Here is a 7,948-nt window from a genome sequence, read left to right on the forward strand (position 1 = left end):
GGAATACTACTTAGCAATGAGAAAGAATGAAATATGGCCTTTGGTAGCAACGTGGATGGAACTGGAGAGTGTGATGCTAAGTGAAATAAGTCATCCAGAGAAAGACAGATACCATGTTTTCACTCTTACGTGGATCCTGAGAAACTTAACAGAAGACCATGGGGGAGGGGATGGGGGAAAAAAAAGTTAGAGAAGGAGGGAGCCAAACCATAAGAGACTCTTAAAAACTGAGAATAAACTGAGGGTTGATGGGGGGTGGGAGGGAGGGGAAAGTGGGTGACGGGCATTGAGGAGGCCACCTGTTGGGATGAGCACTGGGTGTTCTATGGAAACCAATTTGACAATAAATTTCATATATAAAAAAACATTAGTAAAAAGAAAAGAAGGGAAACAGAGGAAAGAGGGGGAGGGGGAGGTGGAAGAAGAAGAAGAGAGAAGTAGGCTACACAGGGGATGAGTTCCCACCTCTGTCCCCACCTTTCTGGGTAGCTTTCATCCCCTGGAAGGGGAGAGAGCCAGAGGCTGCCCCAGGCCTCCAGACTTCTACATTCTCATTCTGCTCCAGCAGCCTCTGTGGTAGGACTGACCAGCACCCACCTTCAGCTTCTGGAACTTCAGCTGGAGGTGGGTGAGCCTCACAACTGCACCCTTCTGCTCTGAGTACTCAGGCAGCTCCAGAATCACGTGCTGGCACTCTTTGATCACCTGATGCAGCTGCTGGATGTCAGAGGCCAGGGACAGACCCTGCCCAGAGCTTCCTCTTGGATGAAAGCTGGGGAAATGACGTTTGCTTTGTCATGAAGGAAAGGAAGTGGCCTCCAGCTTAATCACCAAGCCCAGAGATGCCCCAGGCACCCATCCACCTCTAGCCCTCCCACCTCACAAGGACCCAGGGCCAGAGCTCAACAAAGCCCCTGGACTCAGCACACTGTTCCACTGAGGAAAGAAGCAGGCTCAGGTCTGAGCTAAGGAACTGAGGCTGATCTCGTCTCAGGGAAGGGATAGAGCTGCCCCAGGAGCCATCTTCTTCCTCCAGGAGACCAGGCAAAGGGAGGTGACACCAGATTCTTGGAGCTCAGTGTGTGGCCCATTGGAGGGGCTCAAAATTTTTTTAATGAATATATAAAACACAAATGAAATACATACCTGTACTGGCCACGCTTAAAGACCATATATAAGATGAAAAGTTCTAGGTAAATCTTCTTTTATTTAAGTTACATTTGAATGTTACTATGTTTCTCTCAAATGAAAGTTGAAGATACTTTGCATTAAAAAAAAGGAAGAAGGGTGGTAGGGCGTCTCAGTAGGTTGAGCATCTAACTCTTGATTTGGGCTCAGGTCATGCTCCCAGGGTCCCGGGATCAAGCCCCACAGGGGACTCTGTGCTGAGGGTGGAGACTGCTTGAGATCCTCTCTCTCTCTCTCTCGCTCTCAAATAAAAAAAAGTAATTTAAAAAAGGAGGAGGAGGAATATTGACTGTGTGTGGTGTGTGTATGGTAGCAATAGAAGGGGAAAAAGAAAACAAAGGAAAACGTGGAGACTTAGTGTCATCCATGATGGGTTCCCTTTTTAGGGTTCTTTCTGAGTTAGTAGGTATGAATTATTTCCTAGCTCTCATGGAGGAATGCAGATGCAGAAAAATTAACAACTGTAGATACAGAACACTGCACTGAGGTGGGATAATTTGGTGATTTCTGAACTTGCACTTATACCTCTCTGTTATTATAAACATAGCCTTGTGTATTTGAGCATTATTTAAACTACCAAAAAATATTAGCTCTACCCAGCAGGTAGACATCTCTGACAGAATAATGTTAAATTAAATAAACAGTGTCTAATGAGATCTGTTATTACCTGCTCTTTGGTCATGCTTGGGCATGCAGTCTGAAGGCTTGTGTTTCTAAATGCTATCATAAATCTTTCAGCCTGTTTTGCTCCTTAAAATTCTAACTAATATCTCTCCTCTAATGTTGAAGTCTGTAACCTCATTTAAATCTTTAAATCTCATTTAAATCTCCAATGTTGATGTCTTATGTCTTCATTAAGTCTTATCTCTGAGGGGCGCCTGGGTGGCTCAGTTGGTTAAGCGTCCAACTTTGGCTCAGCTCATGATCTTGCGGTCTGTGATTTCGAGCCTCACGTCGGGCTCTGTGCTGACAGCTCAGAACCTGGAGCCTGCTTCGGATTCTGTGTCTCCTTCTCTTTCTGCACCTCCCCTGTCTGTGCTCTCTCTCCCTCTCAAAAATAAACATTTAAAAATTAAAAAAAAAAAAAAGAAACTTGTCTCTGAAAAGATAAGAAAGTCTGCATCGCAACAGATCATTTTTTATTAAAAAAAATTTTTTTTGTAATGTTTATTTATTTTTGAGACAGAGGCAGAGCATGAACGGGGGAGGAGCAGAGAGAGAGGGAGACACAGAATCAGAAGCAGGCTCCAGGCTCTGAGCCATCAGCCCAGAGCCCGACGCAGGGCTCGAACTCACGGACCGTGAGATCGTGACCTGAGCTGAAGTCGGACGCTTAACTGACTGAGCCACCCAGGCGCCCCAACAGATCATTTTTTAAAAGAGAAAGTCCACTTGCTTGAAAATCAGAGAGTATTAAGAAAAGAATTCTGTCAGAGGAAGAAATACTTGTATATGGTGAATCCTTCCATTTTCAATGATTTTTATTAACATCATTCTCATCAGGACTCCCTAAGGAGTCCTGTCCAGAGCTTCATGTGCTCAACTGTGCTGGATGAAGGAAGGAGAAGATAGAATTCCAACACATGGCTAAGAGTCTAAATTAATCTGCCTTGATTGCATATTGTTTGTGAAGATGTTACCTCCCAGGTAGCTATTTCTGTAATATGAAAGAAAGTCTCTTTAAAGAAAAAAGCATATAAATTGATAGATAATAGCTTGCATCCATGAATATGTTGAATCAACTCTTGCCTCTACACAGACTCATACCTGTTTATAATAACTTATTACACAGTTTCTTTCCTAGTTACCTCACTAGGAAGATATAAGATGTATAAGAAGAGCATAGACTGGAGTCCAATAGACCTGAGGTTGAATCCTATTTTTGGTTTATTCGATGTGCAGTATCTGAGCTTAGGCGCCCATAAGAATTTCAAACTTACATTCAAATCTGAACTCAGATCTGTTTTTCCTTAGGATCTATTCCTTCTTTCATATTTCTTGTCTCCAGCAGCCCCTGACTCAAATCAGAATCCTGTAAATCGTGATAGGCTTTCCCTTTCTTAGTCCACCATGATTTTTCTGCACGTGTAACCTGCCAATTGTCCTAACGGATGTGCTTTTCCACCACTTCTGTCTTCGTTTAGGCCCTGTTCAGGGCTCCATAGACTGCCTTCTCTCTGGCTGGTCTCTGTGACTCCAGCCGAACCATTGATCTGTCCTTTGTAATGTTGCCCTTGTGACCTCTTTAAAATACCAGTCTGACCATGCTGTGCTCCTAAGTAAACTACTCAGTGCCTCCTTGCTGCAAACAGGACAGATGCCAGCTTCTCAGCATGGCCCTCACGTCTCTCTGCTATGGCTCTGGCCTGCCCCGTGCAGTATGTTCCAGCCACTTGTGTTTTGTGAATGGGCTGAGATCTTTGGTGCCTGAACCTTTCTCACACTTCTTTCACTGCGAATAACTCTCCTCTGTAGTTTCTTTTTGGAAATACACAAGAAGCCCACAAACAAAAATGAAGCAAACAGCAACACAACTTTGAAAATTTAGATTTAGTATTGAGTCTTTAGGAAGATTTTCTTACCTTCTCTACAGCAGCCCTCTCTGTACTGTGTGTGTGGTGTGTGGGAGGGGGAGGGGGGCTAAGAATTAGTTACCAGAGAAAGCAGAGGTCCTCACTTTTTCCTGAAATCCTTATTCTTGGGTTTAAATCGCATTTATTTTTATTTATCAAGACTCTTCTTGCTGCCTAAACTTACTTCTGACATATTGTTCAGTCCTGGCTTTCCCTTATGCCTTGATCCTATCTCACAGACTCTATAATACAGCTACCATGTTTTTAGTTCTGAAAGTAATTGCTCTAATAAGTGCCACTCTACTAAAAAAAACATGTCAGCTCTTTTATTAAGTATAGCTCACATTTGCTCCCTGTTTACATGTAGTTGATTGTGTTATAACAATTTTTAAACTCTTGAATGTCATTGTTTCTGTGTTTTAACAGCACACCCTACCACTCCTAATTATCTTTTACTGGGAAAATATGCACCGTATACTTTTTATGTAAGCATTTTGCAAAACAAACTCCTTTATGGATTGTGGTAATTATTTGACAAGGTTTATCACCACAGGGTAATTTCTGTATCCTATCTCATTCCAGATATGGACATTATACTTGTGATCATGTGTTACCTTTGTGCGAAAGATGCTGCTGATTCACAAAGTACACGTGTTTTGAGTAGGTTATACATTGGGAGGAGATGAGTCTCACCAACTATACGTGCTTGCTCATAATTTAATGACAATCAAGTGTATGCCAGCTGACTGGGACTAGATCTGTGGAATGTGATCATTGAACATGAATCATGCTGCTTTGAAGGGGAGACAGTCAGGACTCTTACCTAAATTAAAACCCAATCCTAGTCCACTGTTTCCCAACTGATACATTACAAAGAAACCCTTGGTGTGCTGGGGTGTAATATTGATTCTCTTACCACTATTAATTTTTGACGTTGGACAAAAAGGGGAAAGATGGTGGCCATTGTAGTACAGAACAGGAGGCTGTCTGTATATGAAAGAGGACCAAGAATTGTTTGGACCACTTCCTGTTAGGTAAGAGTAGGAGCCATCTCTGGGGATACTACTCACCTCTTCCCTCCTCTGTTATCCTGGTGGGTTTCATAGACTGTCACAGACCAGAAATTATTTGATAGTGCAGCTTACAGCAATGATTCTAGCAGGCTTTTAAAAACATAATATGATACAGGAGCGCCTGGGTGGCTCGGTTGGTTAAGTGTCTGACTTTGGTTCAGGGCATGATCTCGTGGTTCTGTTAGGTTTGAGCCCCACATTGGGCTCTCTGCTGTCAGTGTGGAGCCTGCTTTAGATCCTCTGTCTCCCTCTCTCTGCCCCATGTGCATGCTCTGTCTCTCAAAAATAAATAAAAAATGAAAAAAATTAAGCATGCTTCTATACAGTGCTGTTTTATGGAATTAATATTGCAGACAACATGTAGGCCATTACTACTTACCGACTTCCAAGAGCCTCTGAACAATCTACATAGAATTGACATGCAACAGAAAAGCACACATTGGAACAAAAATCTTGACAGTATTAAGTCAACAAGTCTCTCTGGCCTAGTTACACTTTTAGTACACCTGAAGCTATATTATGCTGGCTCAACAATCAATGCGCCTTCACTACCCCCTAGGTGTGTTGGTTAATTTTTCTTCTTGAGAATCAGGAATGACAGCTTATCCCTAGGACAAGAACTTGGGTAGACTGTTATCATTGTCACCATCATGATTAGAAATGGCAATGACAAGAATGTTCGCAGGCACTAAGTGTTACGCACTGAGCTAAAAATGCAGTTAATCACTGGCTCTCGAATGTAATTGTAATATGTCACCAGATCTCCTGCAATGACATATGTGACAACAGTTTTCCTTTTGGCTTGTCAGAGTCAAGTTTGTGGTGAAGTCCTCCATCATCTTCCCCCAAAAAGAAGGAGGTATACCATCACAAAGGTGACTGCTGTGTTTGAGAGCAATTCCATTGGCTAAAGTATGTTTTCCTAGTTGTTGATATCATTCTCTGTTCCACTGAGTGTCACTAGCTTATGCTTATAAAAGAGTCTGGAGTTCCAAGCTTTGTTAGGAAGTGAAACCCCATGTCTGGTCTTAAGCAGAGAGCTCTCTCTACATGACTCCTGCCCTCTGCCCAGCCTGTGAAGCATTCCATCTGCCTATGTCTGTGAGAAGGCACACAGCCTCTGGGGCTGAACCGGTGGGGTCAAATAATGTTCTCACCATTTAGTGTAATTAACTCCAACCACCCGTCTGTTGCAAGCCCCGGTGCAGCCAACACAAGCAAGAGTAGGCCAAGAAGAAATTTCTCCTCATTATTAAACCTAAATCTAAGCACTTGTCTGTCTGTAAAAACAGAGCAAAGGGAGGAAAACTGAAACCAGCGCACGGGGTCTGAGGTTTCAATAAATGTCAGGGAGCGTCAAGTCTGTTTAGATTGCAAATTATTGCTGGCTGACGGTCTTACCGTTTTACAACTAGAGATTGCTGTCATGGGGGTGACGTGGTGGAGGGGAGCCTCTCACATCACAGCCAGAGGGGAACAGAAGTTACCAAATACTATAACAATCATAAAACATTACAAGAGGGACTTTAGCGTTTGCTAAATTTAGTCTTTCCTTAATGCACATCTCAAGAAACAACAGCCCACAACACTTCACCCTTCCTATTGAGTTTGATGAAGTGTTGGATTTGCCAAAGATTGAGACCTCATTTCTCTGATTTAACCATCCTAAACTTTACTTCATCCCTCTCCTCTGCTCGGACACTTTGAACATCTGAGAGTGATAAAGGCGCCTAAATGTTTCAAGGTGAATTAATGCCTTACTACCTATCCTGGAGAAACACACCAATAATTTGAGTGGTGGTTAAGACTGTTTTTCAAATAGATTAAAGGAGTGGGCAATTACCGATTAAAATAAACCCAAGGCATGAGCATTCCAGCCCTATAAATGGATGAACGCTGGTCAGCTGTTTCCCATTGGTGGAAAGGCTTTTCTCATGGCGAAAAATATACATGCTTCTTGGTGTGTCTACTGAAATTTACTAATATTGGTTATTCAATCTGTTTCTGACTAACACTTAACGAAGATGTGCTGTGTGCCAAAGTACTGAGTTAGATACACTGAAAATCAAGAAAGTGATGGTCCCCCCTTCTCCCTGAGCTCAAAGTCAAGTGTGCTTGTTTTAACCAAAGTTCTTTTGGTTTCAAATAACTGGAAAATCCCTCAAGTTAACTTAAGGCCAAAGGGAGAAAATTGTTGTAAGGTGCAATGGGATCTGTAGCTCCAAGAGAAAAAAATATCGCAGGACCACATACAAGCTTGGAAGCAGGCACTAGGAAGCTGTTAGAAATAAGAGAACTTTCTCCAAATCCCTAGTTGCACTATCTGCACTTTCTCTTGCAGGTAGGCTTTATTCTTCTTGTTCTCAGCCTCCTAGGGTTTATCTTTCTTTTCTTAACTATGCATGTAATTAAACAAGGTCTTCCCGGGCGAGCTTCCCATTTCAATTAGCTAGCTTTTGTAAGTCCCAACTCAGAATTTATGGAGGAGAGAATTGGATTTGTCCAACTTGGGTCTGATGTACATCCTTGTCAGTTAATGTTGATGATAAGATTCAAGGTCTGAAATGTGTGGCTTAATTCTGAGTATATGAGAGGTGAGCAGGGTCTGTTGATACAGTTGATTGATCTGTTTTCTATACTGATACATTTAAAGTGCCATAAGGATGAGGTTACAGGTGGGGGATGTCATACGACTTTTTTGTGAGATTTTGAGGAAGACAGAATCTATGAACTAGTCAATGTCTGAAAAAAAATCTAAGAAAGGAAAAATAATTATGGTTTCTACCTCATTGTCGCATGAACTGTGATGGTATTTCTTGATAGTAGCATGACTACTTCCCATAATCTAATTTCTCGTAAAGATTGAGGTAATATGCCAGGAGCAGCCAGAAATCGACTTCCATGGCATTGCAGTCCAGTTCACAGGTGGCCTTGACATGGAGGAGAGGAGGGAATTCCTGGCGGTGAAATTATGAGCCTTCTATCTTTCTGTCCATATTTTCTGGGAGGGTTGTTGGTCTGAAGTCAGAATCTCCTCTGTTGCTTGGGGAACAGCCAACAGTATGAGCAAATGACAAGTACCAGACTGCTTTAGTTTGGGTTCCCCAGAAGCAG

This window comes from Neofelis nebulosa, chromosome 16, assembly GCF_028018385.1.
Source record: "Neofelis nebulosa isolate mNeoNeb1 chromosome 16, mNeoNeb1.pri, whole genome shotgun sequence".
In the NCBI taxonomy this organism is placed as follows: domain Eukaryota; kingdom Metazoa; phylum Chordata; class Mammalia; order Carnivora; family Felidae; genus Neofelis; species Neofelis nebulosa.